Source organism: Ovis aries, chromosome 9 (genome assembly GCF_016772045.2).
Source record: "Ovis aries strain OAR_USU_Benz2616 breed Rambouillet chromosome 9, ARS-UI_Ramb_v3.0, whole genome shotgun sequence".
In the NCBI taxonomy this organism is placed as follows: Eukaryota; Metazoa; Chordata; class Mammalia; order Artiodactyla; family Bovidae; genus Ovis; species Ovis aries.
This window is the reverse complement of record NC_056062.1, coordinates 13006552-13026094: the sequence shown is the minus strand read 5'-3', so window position 1 is coordinate 13026094 and position 19543 is coordinate 13006552. Positions and strand designations below refer to the sequence as shown.

At 41.3% G+C, this 19543-nt stretch overlaps 1 protein-coding gene across 13 annotated transcripts in view; it reads left to right on the top strand.

Moving 5' to 3' along the window:
• LOC106991342 (EH domain-containing protein 1-like) overlaps nucleotides 1-12675 on the top strand; it is a 51311-nt gene extending 38636 nt beyond the window's left edge. For 5 of the 13 annotated variants that reach the window (XR_009595027.1, XM_060393632.1, XM_060393639.1 and 2 more), the window contains one exon: nucleotides 11117-12675. The gene's annotated coding sequence lies outside the window, so the exon portion shown is untranslated. Of the gene's footprint in view, nucleotides 1-1310; nucleotides 3966-10174; nucleotides 10550-11007 lie in introns of those variants that run through there. The other 8 variants (XR_009595032.1, XR_009595030.1, XR_009595034.1 and 5 more) reach the window with 8 other exon arrangements.
• Nucleotides 12676-19543: the final 6868 nt, after the last annotated feature.

The window sequence follows — 19543 nt, the reverse complement described above, 5'->3', positions numbered from 1 at the left end:
AAGAAACCCTGCATCCCTTAGCCACCACCTGTGGCCTCCCATCTCCCTCAGCCCCAGGAAACCCCCAGTCTAACATCTGTCTCTAGACAAGCCTGTCCTCGGTATTTTATATAAATGGAATCATGCAGTATGCTCCTTTGGGGTTAGCTTTGCTCATTTGATGTCATGTTTTCACAGTTCATCCGTGTGATAACAAGTATCAGGTCTTCCATTTCTGTGGGTTGTGAACAGTAAACTAAGCCATGTATCCATCATCACTTGATGGAGCTCTGGGTTGTTTCCGCTTTGGGACTATTAATAATGCTGTTGTGAACATTGATTTCCAGGATTCTGTGTGCACGTTTTTGTTTCCCTGTGGTGGGATCTTATCCTCAGAGTTAGCTGGCTGATTTCCCCTTTTCTGGGCCCTTGCTCAGACTGTCCTTTCTGTCTTTACAGTCTCTTTTCCTCTTGGGTGGTCCTTCATCATTTCAGACCTGGCGCCCAGTCTCTCCTCCTTCATGGAGCTTTCGTGACTGTCCAGCTCTTGGAGCCTTTTCACACCAGTGCTTGTTACCTAGTCTCTGAGGAACAGTTTAGCCCCTAATTTTACACTGTTGACATTTCTTCCATGAGGGGGAATCTTGGCTAAGTATACATTGGTGTAACAGGGAATATTTATTGATATGCACAGCACTTGTCTTGCATAAATGGACAGTAACAAAGGATTACAAGAATGAGGCAATTTTTGTTGTTGCTGTTCAGAAAAATATGTGGGTCATCTCTGTGAACTGTTAGGAAACGGGATTTCTTTAACTTTGCAAATAATTCCCTTTGGAATGCAATTCAAATTAGCAAAAAGTCTTTGTACTTCAGAAAAAGGCTTATGGGATTAGAATCCATATTTACAAGATTTATTTATTAGAGTCTTATTCTCACAGTCTTCTTTTGGGAGGGACTTATTAACTTAGCCCTAGATAACTCAATACAGTATCCCTCAAACTTTAAAATCCTGGGACATTAAGGTGGGGGGAGAAGTAAGAGACATTCTACTAAGAGGTGACTTGTAGTCATTTTATGAGGAAAGATAGAAAAATATTATTGTAGAACAATAAAAGTGTAAAATCAAGTGCAATTGTTGTCTGACAAAGATGACAGTGAAGAATATATTTTGTGACTCTTGGTTTGAACTTCTTTCTTGATTCTCTGAGTAATCCCTGGTCCTACAGTCTATAATACAGATAGCATCATATTTATTTGATCCTGGGTTTGAGTTAGGCTGTGCTCAGTCCACTTTCTTTATTAGCAACAGTATCGTTTTATTCTTGAAGACTGATGATTTTCCAGCAGAGCTGGAAACTACATCTTCAAAATGTCTGCACCTGGATGCAAAAAAGTCACGTTTTTCAACAAGAGTTGTTATCCATGAAACTAATGCCAAAGAAATGTAAAAAACTAGAAAGAAAAAGAAGTTGGAGCAAGAAGTAGTGACCCTCAGAAGCCACATAGAGATGGATATGGTGGAGCACAGGCAAGCAGAGCAGCGTCAGCAGGAGACTGAAGACAGCGTGAGCCGGGAGCTCGCAGAGAAGTGGAAGGAAGGCAGCCTGTGTCTGCAGGTTCATTTGCTGATCTCTCATCTGCTTGAACTCACTTTCACTGCACATTACATTTTGGATCTATACAGCTTATGTGTATCCTCTACCTCCCTTAGAGCGGGTAGTTTTGTAGATTTCTGGAAGGAAGGGGGCACTTGTTTTCCCTTTAAATATTTCAGTTTCCATCACAGTTATCACTAAATTGACCTTTCCGAATGATTCTCACTAGAGAATCCTCTTACTTAAAAGACCAATTGGTAAAAAACAAGACCGTTAGGCAGAAAAGAAAACATTGTGGTTTAAAACTGGTACCATCTTGAATTATTATGTCTTATGTTCAGTTTTCCCCTTCAATGGGACATAGTTCGGAAACTAACACTTAAGAGAGAATCCTAAACATCTTCAGAATTAAATCTTGCCGGCACATTGTTTTCTTGTGTATAATTTTCTCACCTTTCTGTGTTTTCATTAAATGGAAAAGTTTAAAGAAAATCACAGATGTGTTCTCCTTATTAACATTCGACTCAAACTACTTCCTCCATTTGAACAGGATCCTCACCTAGAAATCAAAATAAAGTCTCAGAAGTACATATTTAGGCCAGGAGCTTTTAGGGGAAAAGATAGTCATCTTGTGGGTCATTCCGAGGATTATGGGTCATACCCTAATTCTCTGAAATGATGTGTACTTGATAGACTGATATTTTTTGTACTTTTTATCAGATTAATCCAAATAGCATTCCATATATATGTTATCTGTTATCTATAAGCAGAATAAGTAGGAATTCATTTTTTTTTTTTTATGTGATTTTTTTCTACTGAGGTAATCTTCAGGTTAGGTCTAGTCTCTAAAAGTATTATTTAAAAGTCACATTTAATAAGTTATAAACATATAACTTGTTTATCTTAAAGATAAATATTTGACTTATTTCAGATGCAGTGGAAGTTAGACCAGGAGCATAGCTAGAGAACTAAGAGAAGGTATGTTGCCAAAATGTATGAATTAAATTTAGACATTGATTTCTGAAATACACTGTGAACAATAAATGGCATCTCTTTCCATTGTTTGGATAACAGATGCTATGTTAAATATTTTTTTTATACATAGCTAATGAAAAATGTGAAAACATGAGCAGTCATAGTGAAAAATATCCTTCTTCATTTACTCATCATGTACCATAGCTTGAAAAACAGTCTCTGAAGGTCTGTGTATTTCTTTTTATTTCTAGCTGTATCCTTCTTCTACTCCCTCCATCCCTATGGAGCTGTCTTCCTACACCCTGACACTATTCTCAGAAAAGGTGGCATTCATCAACTTCTCAACTGTGTGGTAGTGGTTAAGGCTAGGAAACCCAGACTCAAGCAGTCACGTTTGTGTAGCTGTCACTTGATGGGTGACTTCAAAATTTCTCGGTCACTAGATACGTCACCAGTTTATCTTTTACCCTCAGGAAATGCTCCAAACACCCACATCAATTTGGGTCCTGCCAGAGTAGTTGGCCTTATCTCTTTACCAGCTTATTCTGCCGCTTAGCTCTGCATCTAACTAGCCAGGCTGTGTAGGATCCCACAGATTCGCTTGCTCACCTCCAGTCTTTGTACGTGCCTCTCCCCTCTATCTCGTACTTTTTCCAGTCCTTCAAGTAGCTACATACATATCACCTCCACCAAAAAGCTGTCAGTATTGACGCAAAGCTGGCTTCCCCTCCTCAATGTTCCTTGTGCCGTCTTTTATAGTATTTTATAGTATTTGTGACTCTGTACGGAAATTGCCTGTTTGTCTGTTTTTCCAGTTTAGGGCATATCATTTTTCAGGATGGACTGGGTCACCTTCATCTTGTAATTCAGTGCTTGTCACAGAACCCTTGCATGAATACAGGAGTATTCATCATTTCATTCAATTGCATGAGTACATGAATGAAGAATGAGAAAACCAGGAGCTCTGATACTCAGCCCCGCTGCAACCATAAGCAGATGATAAAATTGTAATCTTGATTAGTATTTTGTGTTGTGTCATCTATAGATATATTTCATTTTTCAGAATACTGGGAAAGGTCTCAGGTTTTTTGTTTGTTTGTTTGTTTTACTAATCTCAGTTAACCCAAGTATTTTAGGTAAAGAATATAATTCTTTGGTTTTCTTTCAGTTGATGCCCAGTTTGCATCTGATGTCTTTAGAGTGTCTTCTTGAGGATCTACAGATGGGTCAAATGTGTGTGATGACCTACTTTTGTAAACAGAAGAACAAGATATACAGAGTTGAAAGGAAAAATACATGATTTAGAAAGATAAATAGGAAAATTTTCTCTACTGGACTGTTTCCATGACATTTCATTGTTTCCCATTAAACATGATGAAAAAATCTTTATTAAAGGAAAATATTTTTATATTATATTTGTATGATGAAAATTTATATAGCATGTTAAGTGATGTTTCTCTGCATCTAACTTTTTAGCAGATTTAAACATTAGCCCTGTTGAGTTTTCCATATTCTAAATGATAGTATTAGTCACTCAATTGTGTCTGACTCTGTGTGAGCCCATGGACTGTAGCCCACCAGGTTCCTCTGTCCATGGAATTCTCCAGGCAAGAATACTGGAGTGGGGAACCATTCCCTTCTCCAAGGGATCTTCCAGATCCTGGGATCAAACTGAGGTCACCTGCATGGCAGGTGGATTCTTTACCATTTGTGCCACCAGGGACGCCCTTTACAAACTCAGACTGAGCTCTAATACCAGCTATTTAAACAGCACCCAAACAGGCAGACTTGTCATTCATATTTAGTGGTGTTGATTGGTAGCATTTTTGTACTTTCCAGTTTTTGTCACTACCTAGATATTTAGATACTGCTGTTATGGCTTCCATCAATGTTTTGATGTGTTACAATTGTTAATAGTGGCATAAACTTACTATATGTAACTTTAAACACAGATTCATAGGCCTTTCCTCATGGAGAAATAAGATTTGCCTGAGTTTTTGCCTTTTAAATGAATTAACTTTTTATAATTTTTATTCTTAATTAGAGGATAATTTATGCTATTGTGATGGTTTCTGCCAAACATTGACTTGAATTGGCCATAGGTATGCTTATGGCCCCTCCCTCTTGAACCTCCCTCCCCATTCGACCCCTCTAGGTTGTCACAAAGCACCAACTTTGGGTTCCCTGCATCATAACAGCAAATTCCAAAAAGACACATGTACCCCAGTGTTCATTGCAGCACTACTTATAGTAGCTAGGACATGGACGTAACCTAGATGTCCATCAACAGATGAATGGATAAAGAAGCTGTGTATTATTCAACTATAGAAAGGAATGCATTTGAGTCAGTTTTAGTTGACTTTTGATTTACTTTTGGAGACAATGTTAAAATTAGAGAAAGTTCCTCTGGATAAATAAAACTTGCCTAAGACTTTACACCGTATCTTTACCTATCTACCAATCTATCTATTTTTGCTTTGCTTTTTGGAAAATGCCTTGGAAGACTTTTTTTTGGAGAAAGCACCAGACAGACATTATCACAAAACTCCTCTGACTCCCATATATCCTCCTAAGGTGCCATTTATCCTTCCTAAATGTTATTTGTTCTCCCATAAAGGCCTCGCCCAAGTCACCTGTTATTTAGAAGATGCCTTTTTCTCCTACTCGCTATCATTTATTAAGTAGTGTATCAACTCCCAGGAATTCCATTAATGCTGAAGAAGCTGATGTCAAACATTCTATGAAGAACTGCAAGACCTTCTGGAACTAACACCCCCAAAAGATGTCATTTTCATTGTAGGGGACTGGAATGAAAAAGTAGGAAGTCATGAGATACCTGGAGTAACAGGCAAATTTGGCCTTGGAGTCCAAAACGGAGCAGGGCAAAGGCTAACAGAGTTTTGCCAAGGGAACACACTGGTCATAGCAAACACCCTCTTCCACCTACACAAGATAAGACTCTACACATGGACATCACCAGATGGTCAATACTGAAATCAGATTGTTTACATTCTTTGCAGCCATTCAGGTATGACCTAAATCAAATCCCTTATGATTATATAGTAGAAGTGACAAGTAGATTTAAGTGATTAGATCTGATAGAGTGCATGAAGAGCTATGGATGGAGGTTCATGATACTGTACAGGAGGCAGTGATCAAGAACATCCCCAAGAAAAAGAAATGCAAAAAGGCAAAATGGTTGTCTGAGGAGGGCTTACAAATAGCTGAGAAAAGAAGAGAAGCGAAAGGCAAAGGAAAAAAGGAAAGATATACCCGCCTCAATACCGAGTTCCAAAGAATAGCAAGGAGACATAAGAAAGTCTTCCTCGGTGATCAATACAAAGAAATAGAGGAAAACAGTAGAATGGGAAAGACTAGAAATCCCTTCAAGAGAATTAGAGATACCAAGGGAACATTTCATGCAAAGATGGGTGCAATAAAGGACAGAAATGGTATGGACCTAACAGAAGCAGAAGATATGAAGAAATGGTGGCAAGAATACACAGAAGAACTGTACAAAGAAGATCTTCATGACCCAGACAACCACAAAGGTGTGATCACTCCTCTAGAGCCAGACATCCTGGAATGTGGAAGTCACGGCCTTAGGAAGCATCACTACGAACAAAGCTAGTGGAGGTGATGAAGTTCCGGTTGAGCTATTTCAAATCCTAAAAGATGATGCTATTACAGTGATGCACTCACTGTGTCAGCAAATTTGGAAAACAGCAGTGGCCACAGGACTGGAAAAGGTCCGTTTTCATTCCAATCCCAAAGAAAGGCAATGCCAAAACATGTTCGAACTACTGCAAAATTGAACTCATCTCACACGCTAGCAAAGTAACGCTCAAAATTTTCTACGACAGGTTTCAATAGTATGTGAACCTTGAACTTCCAGATGTTCAAGCTGGATTTAGAAAAAGCAGAGGAACTAGAGGTCAAATTGCCAACATTCAGTGGATCATCGAAAAAACAAGAGAGTTCCAGAAAAACATCTACTTCTGCTTTATTGACTACACCAAAGCATTTGTCTGTGTGGATCACAAAAAAACTCTGGAAAATTCTGAAAGAGATGGGAATACTAGATCACCTGATCTGCATCTAAGAAATCTGTATGCAGATCAAGAAGCAATAACTGGACATGGAACAACAGACTGGTTCCAAATCGGGAAAGGAGTACATCAAGGCTTTATATTGTCACCCTGCTTATTTAACTTATATGCAGAGTACATCATGCAAAATGCTGGGCTGGATGAAGCACAAGCTGGAATCAAGATTGCTGGGAAGATATCAATAATCTCAGATATGCATATGACACCACCCTTATGGCAGAAAGTGAAGAAAAACTAAAGAGCCTCTTAATGAAAGTGAAAGAGGAGAGTGAAAAAGTTGGCTTAAAACTCAATATTCAGAAACCTAAGATCATGGCATCTGGTCCCATCACTTCACTGCAAATAGATGGAGAAACAATGGAAACAGTAAGAGACTTTATTTTTCTGGGCTCCAAAATCTCTGAGGATGGTGACTGCAGCCTTGAAATTAAAAGATGCTTGCTCCTTGGAAGAAAAATATATGACCAACCTCGATAGCATATTTAGAAAGCAGGGACATTACTTAGCTGACAAAGGTCTGTCTGATCAAAGCTATGGTTTTTCCAGTGGTCATGTATGTATGTGAGAGTTGGAGTAAAAAGAAAGCTGAGCACCGAAGTATTGATGCTTTTGAACCGTGGTGTTGGAGAAGACTCTTGAGAGTTCCTTGGACTGCAAAGAGATCCAACAAATCAATCCTAAAGGAAATCAGTCCTGAATATTCATTGGAAGGACTGATGCTGAAGCCGAAACTCCAATACTTTGGCCATCTGATTTGAAGAACTGACTAACTGGAAAAGACCCTGATGGTGGGAAAGATTGAAGGCGGGAGGAAAAGGGGATGACAGAGATGAGATGGTTAGATGGCATCACTAACTCGATGGACATGAGTTTGAGTAAGTTCCGGGAGTTGGTGATGGACAGGGAAGCCTGGCGTGTCGCAGTCCATATGGTCGTAAAGAGTCGGGCACGACTGAGCTACTGAACTGAACTGACCGATGTCAACCCCCAGTTGTAGTCACCCCTTACAGTCACATTTCTTTGTGAACCTCTGCATGTTATTGTTTCGTTGCTCAGTCGTGTCCAACTCTTTGTGACCCCATGGACTGCAACACGCCTTGCTTCCCTGTCCTTCACCATCTCCCAGAGTTTGCTTGAACTCACGTCCATCGAATCAAACATGCCTTCTAATCATCTCATCCTCTGTCACCCCCTTCATTCTGGCCCTCAGTCTTTCGCAGCATCCGGGTCTTTTACAATAAGTTGATTCTTCACATCAAGTGGCTGAAGTATTGGAGCTTCACCATCAGTCTTTCCGACGAATATTCAGGGTTGATTGCTTTTAAGATTGATTGGTTTGTTCTCCTTGCTGTCCAAGGGACTCTCAAGAGTCTTCTCCAGCACCACAGTTTGAAAGCATCAGTTCTTCAGTGCTCAGCCTTCTTTATGGTCCAACTCACACATGTGTACATGACTCCTGGAAAGCTTGAATAGTTTGCAGATTAATCTGTCAGTTGCATCATTTGCAAATATTGTCCCCCATTCTGTGGGTTGTCTTCTCTCTTGTTTATGATACCCTGTGCTATACAAAAGCTTGTAAGTTTAATGAGGTCCCCTGTGATTATCTTTGTTTTTATTTTCATTACACTTAAGAGGTGGGTGAAAAAAGATATCGCTATAATTTGTGGCAGAGAGTGTTCTGCCTATGTTCTCCTTTAAGAGTTTTATAATGTCTATCCTTACATTTTGGTCTTTCATCCATTTTGAGTTTATTTTTGTGGATGGTGTTAGGGAGTGTTCTGATTTCATTCTTATACATGTAGCTGTCTAGTTTTCTCAGCACTGCTTATTGAGGAGGCTGTCTTTTCTCCATTGTATAGTCTTGCTTCCTTGTCCTAGATTAACTGACCACAGGTGCATGAGTTTCTCTCTGGACTTCCTATCCTATCCCATTGATCTATGCAATATATTTTGATTTTTGTGCCAGTACCACTGTTTTGATTACTATAGCTTATGGTATACTCTGAAGTCAGGGAGCCTGAACCTCTCAGCTCCTGCTCTTCTTTCTCAAGATTGTTTTGGCTCTTCAGGGTGTTTTGTATTTCCATACACACTGTAAAATTTTTTGTTCTAGTTCTACGAGAAACACCATTTGTAATTTGATACAAAATGCATCAAATCTGTAGATTGCTTTGGTTAGTATAGTTATTTTTGACAGCAGGAAACGGTTTATTCAGAGTGGTCTAGGTATGTGGTGGCCACTTTGAATTAAATCAGATTCAATCCGATTCATTAAATCAGATTTGATTTTCCCAGCCTGTGGCTCTTTGTGTCCTGCAGAGGGCGCCAAATGACTGACCAGGGCTCTGATGCTTTGGAAAGCGTGAGATGTAATTCTGAAAGGCCAGCATCTTAAAGCATTCAGTGGTCTGTCCGCGACCCTTCCTTTTGCTTCATTTGAGTGTAATGTGGGTCAAAAGGAGAAGCAGACAGGAAAACGGTTGCCTCTCCTGGCATGTGTTTATATTGTGGAATATGAAAATGTGAGTCAACCACAGAGATAGCCTGGTCAAACAGCACCTAAACACAGAGCTTGTATGGGAACGTGTGTGCGTGCGTGTGTGCATGCGTGTGCGTACTTGTGCTTCTGAGAAAGATTAAACAGTAAAGAATGGAAGTGATGAAACATACTTTTAAAAAAGAGGTAAAGATAAAATATTGTAGAAAAACCTATAAAAAGAATAAAAAAGTGGGTCATGAAAGAGAGAGAAAGAGAGAAAGGAGAGCTCAAGGGGACATGAGACCAGGGAAAGTGGATAAAAGTACTGCCACGCGAGCTCCAGGAGGCAAGATCCTGGTCCTCTCTTTCTTGCAGTTCTAATAATAGTTGAATTTCAGATGACTGTCATACAAGTAGAGGACAAGAAGAAACACACCAGGTCATCTGGAACCAATTCAGTGGAATTCTTTATTTCAAGGACTCTATAATTTCTCTATATTATATTTTACATATATCTTACCTACTATATTTTACATATTATATGTTTATATTATATATATAATATATATATGTGAATGACAATGTCAGGTGGTAAGTTTTGAATTTTCGGTGATATCAAAGAGAGTGTGGCAGGAATTTAGGAGAAAGTTGCATGGAAGTGAGCTAGTGTGGTCGGGAGAGAAGACTAGGTCGGGAGGGCTGGGACATGGCCTGGGCCCTGATTGATGGGAATGAACAGGATATTTGAGATGAATGAACGGAATTCGCTTCCTAGAATAGTTGTTAAGCAAGGCTGTTATGAACATCCATAAACCTACAGTAAAGATGGCAGAGTGGCAAAGGGATCAAAAGAATAATCTGTTAACAACCTTCAGAGGAGTTATAAAGGATGAGAAGCCAGAAGTTCCCAATTTAGCAACATCATCTTGTTTTTTCAGTGTTCTTGCATCAATTGTACCATATTTTAAAAAAAGTTAATAAGTTGGTAAATGGTAGGAAAGCTTGACATGACATTTATTGTGTGCTTTTCACAGATCCATATTTATATCATCCAGCTGCTTTAAAGAGTTAAAATTATGATCATAAGACACATGAAGGGCATAGATAATGAGCATCTTAAGAAGAGGATCAGGACGATTTGAAACCAAAGGAGGAAGATGAGTGTAATTAAAAGTTGCTGCTGCTGCTGCTAAGTCACTTCGGTCGTGTCCGACTCTGTGTGACCCCATACTTGTTTAATAAAGAAAGCTGTGTTCCTTAAGATTTACACTTAGACATATTATTATTTGAGGTTGTATTTTGCTTATCTCATTACAATGGAAGAAATTTGAATCTTGTTACTTTGTTTTCCTCACCCAGCTCTTCTTACCAGCCCTCCTACAAAGCATTAAAAAGAAAATTAAGCCAAATTTGTCCAGGAGGTTTCATTGAGCATGTAGAGTATCCTGCTCACAGACTCGCTGTGTGGTGGTTATTCCCTGGCACTTCCCTGCAGGTTTCTCTGAACCTTAACATCTAGAACCCATGACCTGAAGTGCGGAGAGCTCTCCGCCTTCACCCGTAGGCAAACCTTTTGATTTCTGCTCCCCTTGTCTTCCCATAAAAGGGAGTTTCGGAGGATAATTTCCCAGGAAATCTCCAGTGGTTTTCAGATCAAAGACTGGTTTTGATGCCTTATCTCATTCCTTCCAGCTGCTTTGAGTTCTGTTCTCAGTTAGCAGAAGCTTTTTTAAAAAGCATTGGTTATTTTGCAGCTTCACAGGTGAGAGCAGAGGCTTCCCAAGGGCCAATCCAGTTCCATTTGAGGCTGGACCAGTCATCCATGTGGCTGGCCTCTGGTTCTCATCATCTGTCTTGTTCTGTGTAGAGTGAAGACGGTATGCAGAGTGAAGGTACAGGCAGAAACGTTTCACGGTTCCTGTGTTCCAAGAACAGAGATGCTCCACCAGCTCACTCTTGAACCTTGTTCCCAGCAGGTACGACGGATTTGTTTGAGTTCTGAGCTGCTGTCAGAGTGGAGAGTCTGATTGGATCTCCGTGCTAACCAAAATGTTCAGCACTGCTGCATCGCATATTGACTGATTTCTAACTTGAAGCCCTGGGGTCTTCCTGGAGGAAAGGATAGCAGGGACCTGTCCTTGTGTATTGTCAGTGGTGGTGTCTTAGATCAAATGCCTGCGAAGTTCTAAACTGGGACCCAAGTCAGGTGACCCAGCCCTCTTTCCCATGTAGTGAACAGCGTCAGGGACGTCTCTCCCCAGCAGGTACTTGAACTGTGTATTCTCATCTTCATCATGGTAATGTAGCAAACTCTTCGTGCTTGGCAATGAAAAGATGGACGGTTCAAACCAGATGATTGTAATGCACGTGGCTCTGGATGTAATAAAGACAGTCATATGATGAGACACAGTCTCACACACACATTCCACTCATATATGTTAGATTTTAATTGTACTCTGCATCTGCTTATACTCCTCCCTTGACTTGGCCCGCACCATCATGGACTATGGGGCACAGAAAGACAGCTAGGGAGGCACCAAACTGACCCTCCGCTGCTGGTTATTTGAGAGCTGGTCATCAGGCTTCAAGTTCATGGCTGCAGTGGGTGCTGCCCCTACACCAGTAGAACAGAAACCTTGCTGCTGTACCAGAACGTCCATCTAAACATGGGTAACATCAGTCGGAAGACTGGGGCAGAGGGTAGCACTGCCCTGGCAGGTTAACAGCCCTTGAAAACCAACCAATCTCAGGTCGGCCCCTGGAAACTAGGGAGGCCTGTAGCTGTCACGAACAGGTCAGACCACATAGATCTCATAGGAGACTCAGTCTGGCGCTCTGGGGATCAGAGCAGATGATTTAAAGTCTCTTTCTATATAACTGTGTGTTCTTTGGGAGAAAAGATTGGGGTGGGGCAGCAAACTGGTTTCAAAATTCTGCACTAAAGAAAGTTAAACAGCTTTCTTTAGCCTTTAATATTCTGGTTTGATTGCAAATCTGTAAGAGGGGGAAATAAAAGGAAGCTTTTCCCAAATGTTTTTCAACTTAGATTCCATTTTCACTGAAAATCACTCACATTTCAATGCACACAAATGCTCACTGCCGCCCCCCTACCCCTGCCCCAACCCATTTTGGAGAATGGCAGCTGGAGAGGTCAGGGAATCCCCCGCTGTTCAGGGTTGCCAGCTCTGCGGAGACTCAGCTCCCAGGTCAGTGGGAATCAGCTGCCAGACAGTCTGCGGGTGGAGGGCCTTCGCAATTGGACCCCCACATGCTTGGCGGTATGTGAATGCTTGCTAAGGTTACATCAATACGTGGATCTGCCGAGAGCTGAGGGGCAGTGAATGGTCCCAGGTGGGTGGAGGGTCTTGCTTTCTACAAAGACCTCTCCATAAAGGTGAGACCTGCCTCTCTCTCTCTCTGCTTACTATGATGAATTTCTCCAGGGCCCACACATCTCCCAGGTGCCAGATAAAATGTGTTTTTTTGAGAAAGTGAAAGAATCTGTTGATTTAGTATTAAATCTTTTTGCAACTCAGATGATTTCTAATACTTTGCGTTCATGAAAATTGACGGAAGACCTAATTGAGCCATCAGAAATTAGATCATTAAAAATCATCTTGATGATAGACCACCCTATCAGAGGGAGCTCGGTAATGGACATTGCTATGATAAAGTTACTTTCATTTCCTTGTTCATTTTCATGAAAAATGTTTCATAGTGTGTACAACAAACGTAGCAACAATAATTGTAAAATGAGATTAATGTTGGTGAGGATTGCCATCTATTTTAGGAAATAGATGCATCTTAATTTAAGTCTGATGAAAACTTTTTTCCAATAAAAATTTACTTTTTACATTTAATATTAATAAAATCCTGTGTGATAAATCACATATTAATAGTATCTATAGTGATAATTCAGTTTAGAATTATTTCTTTAACATCTAGAGCTACTTGGCTACAGGATTTAAACATTACCTTCAAATTAAAATGTACAAAATTGAATTCAAGTTATATACATATTTTTGCTGCAGATAATTATGGATGATCAATGAAAGGATTTTAGGCATGAAATGTATCACATTAACATAAAATTATGTGAAGAAAGTAGAGTAGAAATAACAGTTTAAGGAGTAAATAATTTTTGCCTACTAAAGATGAGCTTGTAGGTGTATATTAAAATGAATTATGGTAGATATCAAATTGCTGTGGTATTAGATTGTCCTGGAAGCAGTGAAGAAGTCATATTAGGATTTTATTTTTTAAATTTCTTATTTCTGATTCACCAGAGATTATATCCTTTGCAACGATTTAAGTTGATGAAGAAATGGTTTAGATGTTAACTTCAGCACATGTGAAGAGACATATAGTGGTTTTTGTTTTTTTGTCAAATGATAGCGTCACTGTGCATTTTGAAGGATGCACAAATGAATAATTTGAAGAGACACACAGTTTAAAGAGTTACTTTGAGGGGTAACCAAGCAGGAAGTGGAAGGTCTCTATATCCAGCAGCACATAAGGAGAATGGAGAAACAGGGACCAGAACGGGCTCCATGTGGTCGGGTTCCGGCTCTTTTCCACACTTCCTCCCACTGCCCTTCTTCTAGTGCAGGACCCAGGTCTAACAGGTCCTCAGCTCCCAGCTTAATATTCCACATTACCACTACTCTCCTCCCACGTGTGGCACTCATTTCTTTCACACTTAATGACAATCATGTTGACCTGGCCCTGGGACCATCTCATGGAACTATCCGGGGAGTCATTGTCCCCTGGCCCACGGTCCCTGCCTCACTCTTGCCTCAAATCCCAGAAACCCTCAAACAATAGAAAGCCCAAGTTTAGGCCTAGGCCCTCAGCCCTTGTCCATCTATCATCATCTGAACGATTGCTATTAATTTGTGCATTTGCAGTTTTCAAAGTGCCTCCCTCTTTATGCTTCCTCTTTTCCTCTTTGCCGCAACCTGCTGTGATCGATGAAGGTAGAAGATGGATGGATGGATGGATGGACAGGTAGGTAGAAAGAAAAAACTGGGGCTCGAGAGGATTTAAATGGCTTGCCTGTGATGACACAGCAAGAAATGGTGGAGTCAGTATCTGGAAGCAGGTCACCTGCCTTCAGACTCTTCGCCTTATGCACGACGTCACGGGCAAGTCCAAGGTCAAAGAAGACCAACTGGAATCTTTGGAGTCTGGGGTGGCCCACTCAGAAACCTTACTGATCATATAACCGTGGAGAGTGCGGTAGGTGTTCGCATGTGGTCCTTGTCTGATGGCTACCGTCTGGGGCCTTCACACTTCATCCAGGATCTCTGTCAGACATTTGGAAAGGGCTTACAGCAAGGCGAAATGAACACGTTAAGTGTACTTCCACGTACGTGGGACAAGACTTCTTAATTCAGAACAGGACATGATGGTGTGGAGCTTAGATAGCTGAGTGTAAACAAACTCACATAAAAATGGGCAAGTTTTGCTGCGAGTGGTGTTTAAGTCTGGATAGTTGTACTGGAAATAAAACTTGGTTGGATGTCAAAACACCAGTCATCTAACTTTAGTTTTATTTTGAATTAAAGACACTGACTTTTAGAAACCAAGAGAAATACTAAACCTGTTTCTACTTACCTCAAAGTGCCCAAATTTATAGTTATTTCTGGCTAAGTTGATTTCACCTGTGCTTTTGTGTCATTTTTGGAAAACTTTTGAAGATACCTTTTATTTTTTAAAGTGCATTCAGACATACAGTTAAAAAAAAAAATACTCCGACTTTGTAGCTTTATATTTTATTCTTCAATTTGAGATATGTCATTTGAGACAGCCCTTAAGAACATTGTAAAGTTAGTTGGCATTTAGGGTCACAAAATTCAGACACAACTTAGGGACTAAACAATTGAACAACATAGTGATTGATTCCTTAGGACTTAAAGGAGTCGATCTGTAAGTCAGATACACAGTGAATAATTTTAGTTCACTTAGCACACACAGGACATCATTTACTAAAGAAAGGACTGTGGCTTTATAAACAGCTGAAGGTTGCTCTCCAAGACTACCTGGAATTTCAGGTGTGCACATGGCCAGGAGTTCAGCAACCTGGACTTATTCTACCTGTCCTTGTGGATTGGCTCCAGCTGTTTCCTTCTGCTGCTGCTAAGTTGCTTCAGTCGTGTCCAAATCTGTGCGACCCCATAGATGGCAGCCCACCAGGCTCCCCCATCCCTGTGATTCTCCAGGCAAGAATACTGGAGTGGGTTGCCATTTCCCTCTCCAATGCATGAAAGTGAAGGCTGTCAGTCATGTCCAACTCCTAGCGACCCCACGGACTGCAGCCTACCAGGCTCCTCCATCCATGGGATTTGCCAGGCAAGAGTACTGGAGTGGGGTGCCATTGCCTTCTCCGGTTTCCTTCTGAGCATAGCTCCACTTGCTGAGCTCACTGTCAGTGACCGACGTGCGTAGATTGTCCAGCAGGGAAGGGTGAAAGAGACCAGTGTAAATGACCTCCTCTGGCATTTGGGGCAGGAAAATCTATTTCTGTGAAACTTTGCTGTACAGGAGAAACAGCATGCAGACCCCTGGTGTCTACATATCAATAATGCTTCTGCTACTATTATTAGGATGAATAAAAGTCACCTCTCCCAGAGTTTCAAATACCAAGGATCATTTTATTTTTAGCTGCCAGTGCTGCATACAGAGAGGACACAGGGCTCCAGGGAGGTGGAGGGGCTTGCTGAGATCATAATGCAAGTTATTAATGATAAGTCAAAATTTTTTCTGATATCTCTCAACTCTACACACCCGCCTACTACTATCCATCTGTGAATTTGGAATCAATTTACAGATTAATTTACTACTCATGGCCAGTGTTTGTGAAGTGTTGTAATGTCCTGTGCAAAAGATACTTGTGTGTGTACTCAGTTGCTAAGGTCTGTCCAACTCTCTGCGACCCCATAGACTACAGTCAGACTACCTAGACAACCAGGTTCCTCTGCCCATGCGAATTTCCAGGCAAGAATACTGGAAGAGTGGGTTGCCATTCCCTCCTCTAGGGCATCATCCCAAGCTCTCCTGTATCTCCTGCATTAGCAGGCAGATTCTTTACCACTCTGCCACCTGAAAAGCCTTCAAAGATGCTAATGGTATTTTATTAGTATGATTTGATATCTGTTTATAGTGTAAAGCAGTAGCAAGAGGAGTATAAGCTATAGAAGAAAAATTTAAGTTGAAATCCATTCTGAAAATACTTGAAAAAGAAAAAAAAAGATCAGGGACAGAAAGAACACAACTGTGCCCAGACTGACAGCTTTGGGAGGAGTGGGATATTCCAGTCTGGAGTAGGCTGGAATATTCTCCAAATGCCCCAGTGCCAAGCACCAAGCCTGGCTCAAAGCTGACAGCCAGCCAGCACGTGTTCATCCAGACTGAAGCGCGTGCATGTCTGCATTTGAGCTGCTCTCTTAGCTCATCTGAAGGAGTATCTTAGAGTTTTTCATTTCTGATTCCTCCAGGGGTTCCTATCAGGCTCCCCTGGGTTATTGGGAGGAAATTGGACCCTGAAAGTAACCCAGGTGAGTGGGAACTCAGAAGCCATGAGTTCTTGCCTTGAAGTTCAGAACCCTGAAGCAGCCATGCAAGATGTGGCCAGGACGAGCTGCCAGTGCTGCTGGGCTGGTGTGTAGAAGAGGCCCCCTGGCCAGCTCACCAGTCCCCCAGCCCAGGAGCCTTAGCATCCAGAGCAAGGTGCTGGCTCCCAGGTGCTCCGAGCTGGAGCCGCGGGTGCTTCATCCGTATTACTGTTTCTAACCTGCTGATGCAGGCTGCGTGTAAGCACAAGGGAAGGAGCGACTTGGGTTCACATGCAAATCCACCTGAGCCCCCAGCCTGCTGCTCGCTGCCTGCCTTCCAAGAAGAGATGCGGCAGCTCTGCTGCTGGGCCTCGGCAAGTCCTCTGCATGTGTTTGTGACAGGAGCTTCCTCTCCCAGAACACAGATCCTGTTGGCTGTTTGTTTTCCTGAGACAATCAACTTGTGTTCTTTCCCAGCAGAGCGCCTACACAGCCCTAGGCTTCTGTTTCTCTGGATTGTGGAAACACTACTCTCCTTTTCAGCTCTCCTTGGAAAACTGTTAGGGACCTCCTAGAGAGGAAAGCTATTGCTTGGGGTTCTAAGCGGATTCAGGGGAGGAGTAGGGTGGTGTGGGCACAGATGATACACGCACCAGTTTCATTAAGTGAGACAATGCAGATTGTCCACAATATCAAACGATGCGCCTCTGGAAATCCTAGCTGGCCAGGGGGTGGTTCACAGCTTAAGAAATGGCTTTGTAACTTATTCAGAGTGTGGCAAGTCCTTCAGGATTCCGAGCCCAGTTTTTTCAAGCTACTCAATGACATAGGAAAGGAAGGGGAATGTTCTAATGTGAAAGAAATGTAAAAGAGACCTAAGTCACATAATAATCCCTTACATTGTGTCTCAAAGAAGCCTACAGTAAGAAAGAGTGTTTTAGGTATTTGAGGAACTTTTGGATATATGAGAACAAATAGGAATTTGTCTGTATCTGCTAGGTTATCCGATTTTTAGGGTATATAATTGTTCATTGAAGTCTCTAACAATCCTTTGTTCTTGTATCTTATCATTTGTAATGTCTTCTCCTTCATTTAGAATTTTATTTCAGTCCTTTTTCTTGATGAGTCTAGCTAAAGATTTGTTTATATTTTTAAAAAACAGAGGTTATTAGTTTCATTGATTTTATGTTATTTTTTTAGTTTCTATTTCATTTATTTGCATTTTGTTCTTTGCCTTCCTTATATTAATTTTGGGCTTGGTATGTTCTTGTTTTTCTGGTTCCTTATTAGGTTGCTTATCTGAGAGCATTCTTTTTTCTTAACATACACATTTATTGTTATAAACTTTCCTCTGAGAACTTCTTTTGCTCCACCCCTTAAGTTTTGGTGGTATTCGTTTTCTCCCTCTGTCTCTCTTTCTCTCTCTTTTTTATTCGTTTTCTCCCTCTGTCTCTCTTTCTCTCTCTCTCTCTCTCTTTTTTTTTTGTGCCTAATATATATTGTTTAGCCACTGTGCTATAAAACCCATCATAGTGTCATGCTCAAAGGTGCAAGTTTCTTTTTTCTGACTTTCAGGAAGCTAGTAGAAAATTAATGTAAGACATGCTGGAGCAAAACAGGAGCAAAAAGCACTGAAGCTTGCAGAGGCCACTTCCACCTGGTAAAGTCCCCACATGTAAGATTGACACACAGAAATAGAGAGAGCCATGGTGCACTCTACTTGGGCATCTTGAAATAATCCCAGAACTGCATGTTACAGAGAGTTCCTTCAGTCTGTTCTGTTTGTAACTCAAATGGACAGAATGAAACTAGTTCCTCAGGCAGTATCAAAGCAGCTTTCCTCATGTCACAAAAACTTCCAGAAGTGTGAGACTTAGAAGTGGATCCCCAGTGGGGGCAGTGGTGTCAGAGCCCACAGCAGGAGCCCAGGGGAGAGGCTTACCAGCCTCCACTCTCATCCTTGCTCGCATACCACACGCCTTGTTTAGAACAGGTTACTCTAAATCAGCAGGAAATTCCATGCACGGTTAGATCACACAATGACCCATTCACTGTTGAGCACTGACAGTGTGGCCATGACTTTTCAGGGTGCAGCGATGTAGCAGGGACTGGGACACGATGCTTCCTGTCGTTGTGGCATTTATAGTCGAGCAACGTCTGAAGTAATACCTCATTTATAAAGAGGCAGAAACCTGGTTTTGGTAGATTTGATCGTCAGGAAAAGAGATAGTACCCTTTACACTTTACTGTCCTTGTATTTTCTGTATTTGTGTTTTTGCGTCAATTTGTCCTCCTAGGACTCCAACTCAGACCGGTTGTGTAGTAGTCTAGGAAACAGCAGTAGTCCACAAGTTGGCTCCAATACCCTTTGTGTGTGTGTGTGTGGTGGGTGAAGTAGCATAATCCACTAAATCCCTCAAGTTTGGGTACTGCTCTGTCATCTGGGAGTGCTCTAGGAACTGTGAATTAGAAAAAAGTTGACAAATAAATTAGAAATCCCAGTGAGGTTGTTTGGATGTCTGGGTCACATGTTTCCCAATTCTGTTCTGATATATTCCATTGACTATCAACGCTGAGACACCATGTCTTATGTCGACCTGGCCTTTGTAAAGCTGGGGAAAGTCAAAGTAAAGTCTCTCAGTCGTGTCCAGCTCTTTGCAACCCCATGGACTGTAGCCTACCAGACTCCTCTGTCCATGGGATTTTCCAGGCAATAGTACTGGAGTGGATTGCCATTTCCTTCTCCAGGGGATCTTCCCAACCCAGAGATTGAACCCAGGTCTCCTACATTGTAGACTGACGCTTTACCGTCTGAGCCACCAGGAAAGTCCCCTTGGAAAGCAGGGGGGT